The sequence below is a fragment of the Rhea pennata genome, chromosome Z (genome assembly GCF_028389875.1).
Source record: "Rhea pennata isolate bPtePen1 chromosome Z, bPtePen1.pri, whole genome shotgun sequence".
NCBI classification, from domain to species: Eukaryota; Metazoa; Chordata; class Aves; order Rheiformes; family Rheidae; genus Rhea; species Rhea pennata.
In genome coordinates, this window is record NC_084702.1 from 68,443,880 (window position 1) to 68,456,533 (window position 12,654).

At 40.8% G+C, this 12,654-nt stretch overlaps 1 protein-coding gene across 3 annotated transcripts in view; it reads right to left on the reverse strand.

Moving 5' to 3' along the window:
* The window catches only part of NIPBL (NIPBL cohesin loading factor), a 152,523-nt gene extending 143,843 nt beyond the window's left edge, over positions 1-8,680 (reverse strand). For all 3 annotated transcript variants that reach the window (XM_062598964.1, XM_062598962.1, XM_062598963.1), the window contains exon 1: positions 8,336-8,680. The gene's annotated coding sequence lies outside the window, so the exon portion shown is untranslated. The remainder of the gene's footprint in view (positions 1-8,335) is intronic.
* Positions 8,681-12,654: the final 3,974 nt, after the last annotated feature.

Genomic DNA, 12,654 nt, shown 5'->3' on the forward strand with positions numbered 1-12,654 from the left:
AATGCAGTCTATACAAATAATCTGAATTACAGAATTCCCTGCTGTTTGCTCATGTAAGAAGTACTCCACAGTTTTGATCTTTTTTTTTAGTATATAATTTCCTAAGTTTAAAAAGACAATAAAAAAAAAATCCTGCATGTGAAATAACGCTTCTTTTGCCCAGCCAATCCCTGCTTTGTACTCTTGGCTTCTCAAGCAATTTGTTTCTCTTCCCCACTCTGGCCTCTCAGTACATACTTCCCATCCATTCCCAAACTGCCTCCCTTGAGTATGTACCCAGTCTCAGGGTACCCTTCCATCTCACCATTTTATAGCTTTTCCTGTATCCTGAGTCTGCTCTTGTATCCCCCAAACCAGCTCCTTTATCCAGTCTTGCCAGTTCAGTCCTCACTTCCTTAGGAGCTCAAGAGCTTCTAACCTCCTCCCAGCTCTGGCCCTTCAAGCTCCCACTCCTTCCCCATCTGTAAGAATTTGGCTCCAATCCACTGCTCCTCTTCTCCATACATTCACCCTTTCAAACACACCTGCAAACTCAGCTCTCATCTGCTCCACATTTAAATGAATCAGTACTACGGATCAACAGCAACTAGAGACCAGAAAACCAAGAATCCATCTCTGCATCTCACTGCTTAGAACTGTACTGGAACATAACTTTTTGTATGCTCAACAAGACTTATCTACTTTAATGCCTAAAATATGAGAAGTCAGCTAATTTTACAAGCGCTAATAACCTGCCCAATTTTTGGACAGATTTTCAAAGAGTAACAAAATGCATATCCCTGATACAAAAGTTACTTCACCATCCAATTTCAAGTTCCTGGTCCAAAGAATGAGGATGTTAGAATTACTTGAAGAAAAGACCAGAAATTATTTTTAAAACATCCTGACCCTTAGGAGCCAGTGAACAATTCTGGCTTTAAGCTTTACTAAAAGAGACAACCAGCAATGGGCGGTCACGCAGCAGGGAAAACTTTTGCCCAAATAACTGAAGTTTAACAAGTTATAGGCATATAAAATCACTGTCTTTTAATGTAAGGGAACTTAGAGGAATCACTAACAATCCCATCTATACAAAGTAATTAGAGAACAACATACATTCTTAAAGTTGACTAGCAACTGTGTTAAGCAATGTTTCAGTTACTCCTAACTGCAAAATTTTAATAGTGTACATTGAAGTTTTCTATGTTACAGGCTTTGTCTCAGCATGGGTTTTTAAACAAATGCGAGATAACTAGACATCACCACGCAAACCTAGCATCCCTGTAGTGAAAAGCAACCACATCTACCTACTTTGAACCACGAGTTTAACCAACATTTAACAAACAAATCACTTTAAGATCAGGCAGATTTTAACCTTCCTTTCAAAAAAATACAAGTGAAGCTAATTTTAAATATTCATGTACTGCTCTTCATAAATTCTCACCACAGCTCTGCTAGAATCCAAATTTTCCCAACCTTCAAAGTGCAAAAAATGGTGCCTCTTTTTTTTTTTTTTTTTTTTTTTTTTTAAACAGGTGCTAAGGTCATTGCAATACATAGCATCAAAGAGCTAATTATTTTTTTAAATCTTGATATCCAGAAAGTATATTAGAAGAAAAAGAGAAAATAACAGATCTGAATGGAAAATAACATGCAAGACGGTCAGATATTCTCTACTGAAACTTAAGACTTTAAAAGAGAATTTCAGAGACAAGAATATTCATAATCTCATCCTTTCTGGGTACTTGGTCCACAAAGAACAGTAGCCTATAACGGACTCCATAAACTGTTCTGCTACCTCAAATAGGAGAGACTGTTAGCTCACACAAGAGAGAGGGGTGCAAAGAATGCCACTCATAGACCCATGTTCACATTTAAGGAGCCCAATAAAATTACCATGGGAAAAAAAATAAGATTAAAACTATAAACCCAAGCATTAAAGTATTAAGAAATGTCAGAATTAGAGTTGCTTACACCTGTAATTCAGTCCTTTGTGCATTATGATAGTCTTCCAATCAATGATCATATACTTTGTTGTTGTTGTTATCCACAGAATCCTTGCTTTATACATGGCATATGACAAACGGTGGCCACAAAATAAATCAGTTATATAGTAAAAGGAGCTGCTGTTTGTGAGATGTCACACTTTTTTACTGAAGAACCTGAATAATACGCAGTTAATAAGTACAACTGATTTTAAAAAGAATTTCCCATCCGAGAGATCTTTTGCTGGAAACTGCCAGTTCGTCAAAAACAAATCTCATTTAAAAAAAAAAAAGCACATTCCCATAAAAAATCTCCACTGCAGAGAAAAAAAAAGTAAAAAAGAAACTTCAAACACATATGCTGTCTGTTTCAAAACACACTTGCAGCCTCTGGAAGGCAGGCAGCAACCCAATGATTAGAACATACAAAGTCATATCGGGGAGAAAAGCTCAAGAACCTCTCTGCCTGATACAGATTAGGAATTTGTACCTGGGCTTCCTACATCCCAAAGGCTAGGACGTCCTGGCTAGGAAGGCATGCACTTTACCTAAGAACAGTCGTCTTTGGCTATCAGAGCTGTCCAATTTAGTATATATATTAATTGGACCACAGACCAATATCGCAATGAAACAGCCTGACCACCAGGCTGCAGAGGATTCCATTTAACCAATACACATGAACTGCAGCAATTTCAGTTTAAGAGGTAGAGATTTATCCAGAATGGCCACTAACTAGTGCTTGGGATATTCTCCAGGGGTAATGGCTCCTGTTGGACACTAGTAAGAGTAGCATTTTGAATCTGTCTCTCCAATATTGCAGGCAAGCTATTTAATTACTTGCTAGTTTGGGGTTATTATCTAATTGCTGTCTCTGTTCCCCATGATCTTTCTGATAAACTTCTTTTAAAAGATCTTGAGTTCTTCACAGTATGGTCAGAGAATTCTTTTTTTATTTTTTCAGGACAGGAAATCTATTTTTGTCCAGCTCTTGGCATGCTCGGGATAGTAGAAACTCAAAAGATATTTAACGCCATCAATGAAAACTATTTTTCTCATGCTGGGTACCTAATAATGAGGCTGATATGTTGAAGTGCAGGGCAAATCACAAACAAAGTCAAAGAAAACATTGCTATGAACTTACTAAATGCTCTAAAATAGCCCTAAAAAGCTCAAGAATAAAATAAGTCAAATTAGCCACTGGAGATTTATAAGCACTTTTAGAACTCTGTATTTTGACTCAGTTTCAGCCTTCCATCTCTAAAATGGAAATAATATTCCACAGACATGCTAGAAAAACAATGTTCTCTAATGTTTGTGACTCACAGATAATTATAATCGATCATAATTCCTATAAATTAATAGACAGAAAGAAATTTAGTATTCATTCAAAAAATTGGATGGTAAACAGCAGGTAATAAGACAGCAGGCTGCACACTGAGTGACAAAGGAAAACAAATACATAAACTAGGTTATAACAGTATTACTAGTCAGCTGGCATTTCCCATGCACTGCATGAGGCATTGAATTGGGGCCATGAGGATAAAGGGGAATACAATAATGTAGTCAAATACCCAACATATATAGAAGGGGGCTGGATTATGTTTGTTTCTGCAATCTTAGTCTGCTGTTTCTTATCTGAGTCCCTGACTTTGCAGCCTGGTGCTTTTTAAAGTAAAGTGCATTGCATGTCTACACATACACACTGCTGCAAAAACTCAAAGTGTTTCATATCAAACCTTAGCAATGTTTTGAAAAACATTAGAATATCTACCTATAAAATAAAATAGAATAGAATATCTACCTATATAAAGCATTTTGAGACCTCTAACTGAAAAACCACTTCGAATTGATACAACTCCTAACAGCTCTAAAAATAAGTTATTCCAAAATTTTTTCTAAGACTAAGAGACTTTCACATGAAAACCACCCTTCAATAGTCATGCTTTTTTTTCCCCTGAAGTTATTTGTGTAAACTAAGTAGTCACCTACAAGCACAGGATCAACAACTGCATTTAATTTGCCTGAAACTCCTTTGAGTTTCTACAAATAGTTGGGCCAAGATCTTTCCCCTCCTCCCTTCTGATAGAGGGATTTTCCATAGTGAGCAGTGGGGACAGGAAGTAAGGCACAAATTACAGGTCCTGCACAATCTCCTCAAACACAATTTCCTCCCTCCTGGTGCAGCAGATTTCAGTATAAAGCCCCTTTCCACCACATACTTCGGGGGTTAGGATTATCTGCTAAGAAGTATGCTTGTAACACTAAATAGAATAATAGCACAAATATAAATGAATGATATATTCATAAGTTTTTTAGAATACAAGCCCTTAATAATTGTAATTTTGTAAGGATTTCCTTTTTTGATTATTAAAAAGAACAATTATCATACCTGGTTATTATCAACAATATGCAGGTATCACCAATTTCAAACATTTCGCTATAGGCAGCTGCCTGCAACTGAGTGCTCATTACTGCTGGTCATTCATAACCAGACACTAACCTGAACTGTACTATTTCTAATAAAGGTACAGGAAAAGCAAGAGTGAAAATAAGCAATATCATATTGAAATAGTCAATTCTTTCAGATGTTAAGTATTTCTAATAACATCTTTTGTGAAAGAAAATTGCTATTCTAACACTGGATGATGCATCTCACACTACCTGGACCTCAAACTCTTAAGTTACCACGACTCAAATATTTTTATAATTAAGTACGCCCATAACTGCTGTCAAAATGTCCACACATTGATAAATATTATATATCCTGCCAGGATGATTTCTAGAAAGCAAATTCAGTTGTAGTTCTGAATTGGAAGACTTTTTTTTCACCCCTAGTTCTAAATACTCAGTCTGAAGTAAAGTTTCTCCTTCCAGTTACTAACAATTGTGCACTCACTTTACTTGTGCACTGTTTACGAAGTAAGTGCCAATATAAATTTAATATCATGACTTTGTAACTTCGTAACATGATAGACACATACAGGTAACAGTGGCTGAACACACAGAAAATTTGCAATAGGAAATTGTTTTATCAAGCCCTGGCTCAAATCAATTCACTCCTTCACTATTTTTCACCTAGTATACTTCAAAATATACCTTATTTATATCATCGAAGAATATCTACACAACCCGTTTAGGATTAAAGCTGCATTATTTTAACTATCATACAAACACAACAAAAAAACATGGTTCTAACCCAAGGAGATTACTGTCTATTGCCTGGATTCTGCAACAAGAGTCATATGAACATTGTATCTACAGTTCCAAATACATAACGAGGTTGCACAGGAAGGGGTACATGTACCCTTATGTAGAAGGGGGAGCTATAAACACTTTAGTGGAGTAATTTGCTTCTCTGATTCTGTATTTCTCCTAGTTACAAAAATATTTTAAGTTTAAACATTTCAAATATAACACAAAACATTTTATTTTAGTGGCATGCTTGTATCTATCCTTATTTTAAGAAGTATTAAATCAGATTTAAAAGATAGCAAAAGGTTTCTGATAAAAGAGTTTTTGTGGGAATAACTTCAGGTAAAACATGTAAGCAATTGAGAGTAGGAAAAAAGGGAAAAAATACTGTACAGGAAACTGTACATTACAGGAAACAAATGGCAAAATATACAAGATAATCAAAACTACAAAATAAAAGATAATACAAAAAAATCATTTTCTCTTCCAGTTAAAATAACTGTTAAAACCAATGCCTCAAGTACAACTAATTTCAAATATTTATAACATGATTAAAGTTAACTACATCCTTCTTGAGTAGCTAGCTGTTGGGACAAACGGAGGACCAGCATGAACTCTTAACACTAGGGGAAAAGAAAGAAAGTATGAAAAGCAAAATAGCTCTGTTTCCCCCCACACACACTTAAATGCACTGTAAACATATTCTAAAACAAAAATAATTCATCTTACAAACATTTCTATATTAAATACTTCTGTATGCTAAATATATTTTTTCTAAGTTAAATCAATTTACAACTACAGAAACTGTGATAATCCAGCTAATTCAGGATTAACCACATACGGCTCAAAAGAACAAAAACAAACAAAAAAAAGACAAATCACAAATAGCCAACATCTCAGATTTCCCTCTATAAAAATGTCTATTTTTTTCATACCAGAGAAGTACATGCTTTCTGATAAAGGGAAGGGAAAAAAAAAAAAAAAAAAAAAAAGCTGTAAACACAACCCTGGAGAGATAAACTTGACAGGAACTACAAAACTACAGTAGCTCATTTCCTGCTCATATCTAGCATATTTAAAGTAAACCACCTTTAAACGAAAAATAAGACAGAGAAGTTCACAACTGTTAGCTTAACAAACCCATTTTTGTTAAAACAAGAGTTGTTTTAAACAAACGACAAAAGAAGCGCTGGAGCTCATGTCGCTTCCTGATGATGAAAACTACCCAAGTACTACAACTACTTCTGCACAGTCCTTTCTTTCCTGTAAACGAGAGTTACACTCGGCCCCTACGCATGGTACGGGCCAAAAGAAAACAGCAATTCAGCTACAGAGAGAGATAGGGACAGCTCGAGACAACTAGTGGCTCCCTCTGCAATTCATAAAGTTTAAAAATAAAAAGCTGCTTTTTCAAAGTGTAAATGTTTCCTCTCCACGCACGTAGGCCTGAGGCCCTGTTGCAAACAGTGTCTAACAGGACCAGGCAGCACAAAGACAGGAATGGGAGATTAGTGGGAGGGAGGGAGGCCGGGATTGGGGCTCAGCAGGATCTTCAGGCTTTTTAAAATTCAAACTGCTCCCTGACCAATACAAATCACGGACACGCTACTGACTACTACACGGATTTACAGCATTAAAAACACGCCTTCTACGTGACAGCTATATTAACTTCACCCTTTTAAACATGTATCAGGGCACTCAGAGGCAAGATAGCACAGTTTATAAGACCCTAAACACAATACACCAGAAAGTTACTTTATTAGACACATTAAACACTTAATATAACGACAGATCCGCCTGAACAATTAAAAACCCTACTTAAAAATAGATAAATTATGCAGTGGTGAGGCTTGTTTGCCATTTACAAATCCCCCTCCTATAAGAAGGATAAAACTTCATATCACAAAATTTTCCTCAGAATGCAGTTTCAGAAGGAACATTTTTATTAGTTCACAGAGTGTTTTAAACCAATCTCAAAATTTTAGTAACATTCTCAACTTGGCAACTCACTAAATCTGAGATTTACTTTACTGTAAATTAGCTACCGTTTACTTATAAAGACCTGACACTTAAAACAACAGTCATTTACAAAACACATTTGACCTGTTAAAATGACACCTAATTACATATTCAAACACCATGGACACAAACAGCCAGTAACAACCCCAGGATCTCAAAGTGATATGGCCTGACAAGAAGGATGACACTTTTTAAACATTCCTCACTTTTCACTTAATTAAATTTATGTTTGATTCTCAAGTACCCAGGGCAAGATCTCATCTCCACCTTGGCCCCTGAAATGTCATAAATGTATCACTTTACATATGACCCCTTTCCCATTTTCTGTTTGTTAAGAAAGCATAAAAGAGTATTTCTTCCAAATTTTCTATGTTTTCGTGCAATGTGTACATCGCATAAACACAGAGACTGTGCTGAATACCTGACACAACATGCTTGTCTATCTGTGTTTCCTGGGTCTGCAGGTGTCCGTGTTGTGTCAATCATCCCACAAGGGCCAGCTTTACGCTATAAATATACTAAGTGATTAACGTGCTAATCAATCGCTATATTATTCGGAGATTAAACCCCTGTACAATATAAATCCATGTGCATTAACTTTTGAATGTTCAGAGCAGAGTTTGTGAGGAGGAGGAGATAACAGCGAGGATCACACATTTTTGTTCCTGGGTATCTACATTGTCTCTCTTTCCCTGCCCCTCCACTTACTCCTTTCCCAGTCCAGAGGGCTGTCTGCGCTGGGACCTTCCTTCCTCGCCCTGGCGAAGTTGTAAATATGGCACAGGATCAGGGCACATTTGCGGCTAATTGCATTGTTTCCTCCTGCTGCTGCTCCTCTCCGGGCTGAGGCCTGTCACCGAGAAGCCGCTTCGCCTTTCTAATCCCCGAGCTGGAGTAAAGGCGCTGGCCGGCGGGCCTGCGCTCTCCGCCGGGCCTGGGCCTCCCGGCAGCCCGGGAGGAACCAATCTCCTCCGCCAAACCCGAGCCAGCAGGAAGGGGGGCTGCGAAATAAACACCTCCGGTTGCCACTGCCTCCCCTCTACCCCGGATAACAGCTAATCCCCTCTGCTCCCGGCAGCGCGGGGCCGCCGGCGCTGCGAGGCCCGGCCCGCTGCTGGCGAGGGCAGGGAGGGGAAGGGGAGCCAGGGAGGGGGGATTACCTGAGCAAATCGGCGTCTGAATCCAACGAGAATCCGAGAGAGGGGGAGAGAAATCCGCCCCCCTCCCTCCTCAGAGGAGCCGCCGCCGCCGCTGCTGGGCCGCCGCCGCCGCCGCGGAGCAGGAGGAGGAGGGGAGATAATATAACAACAATAATCCGGGCCGGGAGGGGGGCTGGCTCCTCTTCCGTCTCCTCCTCAGTGCAGCGAACATGTAGAGCCGGGGGGTGAGCGGCCGAGACAAATCCCTTCCCCCTGAGCCTGCTTCACAACATCAACACGGGCCGCGCCGCGCCGCGCCGGGCCGAACCGGTTCCGAGGCGCCGGGCGAGCCGCGGGGGAGCCGGGGGGCGGCCGGGGGCAGCGCTGCCACGGGGCCGCCGCCGCCGCCGCCGCCGCCGCCGCCTCTGTGTGCGCGAGTGCAGCAGGGCGGGGGAGGGGGCGGCCGGGGCACGGTGAGTCGGTACCGAGCGGGGGGGCAGGGGAAGAGGAGGAGGAGCGGGAAGGATCCTGTGTGTGTCTCTCTCGCTCCCTCTCAGAACAAAATGCCGACCGGAAGTGCAGCTGCAGGAATGACTCCCTCCACCGGCGCCAAACACCAACAGCCTCCCCCTTCCCTCCGCCGCCGCCTCCTCGCTCGCTCAAACGAGCGCCGCTTCCGCCGCCGCGCTCGCCTCGCCGCTCCCCTCCCAGCGCCGCCGCCGCCGGAGCGGCTGCCTCCGCCGGGCGGGCCGGGCCGGGCCGGGCCGGGCGCAGCCGGTGCTCGGCCGCCGCCGCCGCCGCGCGGCTCCCTCGCGCCTTCCCCACCCCCTGCGGCGGCCGCCTGAGTTTCTCTTTCTTTTCTCCCCCCTCCTGAGGGGAGCGGAGCTCGCGCGCGGGCCTGCGCGGGGGCGACGGCAGCCCGCGGCTTGCGGAGCCCTGACCGTTGGGCAGACTTGGGGGGGGGGGGGGGGAACCAAAACTGAACCAAAACAAAACGCGTTGGGCGCTGCCGCCCCCCCCCCGCCCCGGCCCGCTCCGCCTAACGACGGCGCGGAGGAGGAGCGCGCCCGCCGCCCGCAGCGCGCTGCCCGCCGGCGGCGCCTCCGCGGCCCCCCGCCCCCGCGGCGAGGGCCGGCCGGCCTGGGGCTCCCCGGTCGCCGCTGTCCGCGGGCTTTCGGAGGCCGAGCGGCAGGAGCGGCGAGCCCGGCGGGGCCGCGGCGGAGCGGCCGCCGCCGCCGCCTGCGGCGAGCCCGGGGAGAGCGCCGCGGCTCAGGTGAAGGCTCCCGCGGCGGGGGCGGCTGCGGCCGGCCCTGCTCCCGGCGTCCAGGTTTGCCGCGAGTGCGTTCCCCGCGGTTTGTGAAGCAGCGTTTGGAGAAGGGGACTGTGCTACGCTGAAAGGCTTTTTTTCTGTTTTTTTTTTTTTTTTCTTTTTTTCCTTCTGTACGGGTCAAATGGTGAATAATCACAGCACCGATAATAGCGAAGAAACGTTCATATCTGGCGAGTTCACCATGTTTTTTCACACTCACTTCTGTCGTTTTGCGCCTGGGACCTGGACAAGAATCCGTTGGTTTCAGTGGAAGCCTCGCGTATCTGCGGACTTCAAGATTTGACCATACAGTTGGACACAGCCAGCTGTGAATAAGCTGTAAGATACAAACACACCCTTTCAGCTCTGGATGGATATAATTTGCACAAAGGGACCATGTCTTGCACTATACACTTCAATCTTTCCAAGTCCTCCTGGTCTCCTGAATATAGCTGTGTCTCTTTAACACAGGTTTTAAATGCCTCTCTCAAGCTTAAACTATTAAATTCATAATGTTGGATGACTCAAAGTTCATTTTACAAGTGGGCTTTTGTTTGAAAGTACAGAAACGAAGATGGCTATTGGAGAATACGGTAATTTGCTATTGGAAACACTGGTATCTAATGGGTAGATGCTCATGGAGACAGTAAACTGCTCTGACAAAAATGTGGGATTGGGACGTTCTATGTTAACTCGGATCAAAAGTATGTAATACAATTGTTTATGCATTTACAACTTCAAATTATCCATTTAAAATAAAGGGAAATAATTGGTGTATTGAATCAAGCATGTTCATCAGTGTTTGCGCTTAATTTAATACACTGCAATTCCATGACTATGGACTATGAGACGAATACTTACGTTTTTATGAGGAGAATATTTATCTTGTAACGAACATAACATTACTACATATGTAGAGTTCACATACACATATATATGTGGACATACACACCTGTAAATTTAAAGGAAAATGACTGTAAATTACAAATTTGTGCAGGAAGATTACTTCAATCTATTTCTAACTTTATTACTAATTTATGTTGATGGAGTCTTTATGTGATTATAACAACATATATATAAATATTTTAATATTGGTGATTTAGTGTGGTTAAAATGTAAATATAACTTTCTTTTTCAAGTGCCAGATCTCTTCCTTATCAAATATGGTTAGACAGTAGAAGCACCATGGTAAGACACAACACTTATTTAACTATTCAATTTTAGTCAGAATTTTCCATTAGGAATGTGACTGGCTCTTTCTGATGCTTTTTAAATCCTGTTTAACGATAATAATCTGTAGAAATAGCTATTGTGTCTAAATACTGTTACGTTATTACCTGCACTAGAAAACAATGAACTAATTTGAGTCACTGGTTGTTTTAGTTGTTGTAACACATGAATCAGGAATTACACTGTTTCCTTAAGTGAAATTAAATACTTAAATATTTATTCCCTTTTATAAAGGAAAGGGAAAATTTCTCAATTACATTCAGGCAAGTATTTCTCTTGAGCCCTGTAGTCTTTTTGTCTTCAGAGGTCCACTCACAAGAATTTACTGTAGAAAGAAGGCTCACATATGTTCCTAAGAACATTTTAGTATGTATAGGTTCTTCCCATTATGTCTGAAAAAGGAATAAAAACAAATGTTTCAGAATATTACAGGAAAGCATTTCAAAAGATACTTTAAACTTTATTTCTGTTCCAGGCCTTAGTCATAGGGTGGAGGTAGTCCTAATCTATATGGGAGGAGCTATGCAGTCATACAGCCATGCCTGCGGTACATTAAGGAGTGTACACCACACTAAACAAAGCTGGTGGCAGTGCGGAGGAGGGCAAAGCTCCCTGAATTCCTTTGATAAATTCACACCTATGTAGTCCTGCAAATGAACTGCAAGTTTCAGGGTAAATTTCAGAGCCTAATCCTGCTTCCTTTCAATTTAAGGGAAGGGACCTGAGAATGTCTCTCTTGGCCTAAACAAATGACTGAGCTGCCTTAAATCTGAACTATTTACACATTCTGTTATTATGCAACTCATTTCTTGTTCTTCAGAGAACCAATAATTCAGTATTTTAATGTAATTCTAGAAGGCATGAATTGGAGATCTTCATACAGAAAATACTGTGTTAAAATATATTTTTTTCAAGAACATTTCACACTGCTGTTTACAACTATGTACTGAGATGAAAAGAATTCTGTTTACAATGATGATACACATGCATACGCTATTGAAAACAGTGAAGAGAACTCTACCCTCTTCATTTCGATGTTAACTTCTGTGACAGTTAGATGTAGCTACTCAGCTTCATAAATTATGGATGTTAATCTTAGAATAAAAAGCACACCTGGTACCAATGTTTTCGTAGAGGTTGCTTGTTGTCAGTTGACTTTTTGATAGACTGAATGAAGAATATATTGTACTTTTCCATTTTTGTTTTTTTTAAAGGCTGGTATAACATACAAATTCCCCTCATTTTAATTTGTTAATGCTATGCACAAATATTTTTATGCTTACTTGTTAGTAATTTATAGGTAATACACATTTATGGACATATATTTTTTTAAAAGAGATATCAATAAAATCAAAAAGCTTTAACAATATAGTTACTTTTTTATAATTAAAAGAAAGTTTCCTACAAAATATTGGGAGCTCATTGTTTGAATGTAATGTAGTAATATAATAATTAGATAGCATCTTAAATTAAATTATTCAAGTTATTGGGAATTTGGTATTAAGGCTGGATTACAACATAGTGCAGGAAGAATGTAATGATGAATGTTGTATGGCTAGAATACAAATATAAAAAAAGTGTTCTTTGCCTTGACTTTAGTTCACAGGAGCAAATAATAGTACCACATAATTAATTCACTGGGGAATATTCATCGTGAGAAGTAAATAACCTTAATGTCAGATGATGCCTTCAGTGGTACAGGTAAAATAAAAAGCCAAGGAAGCTTATGGACTGTGGAATACAATATTTGTATAGCTACTTGCTGCAACTTTACAACTTGATGGAGAGCACATATTTTTTC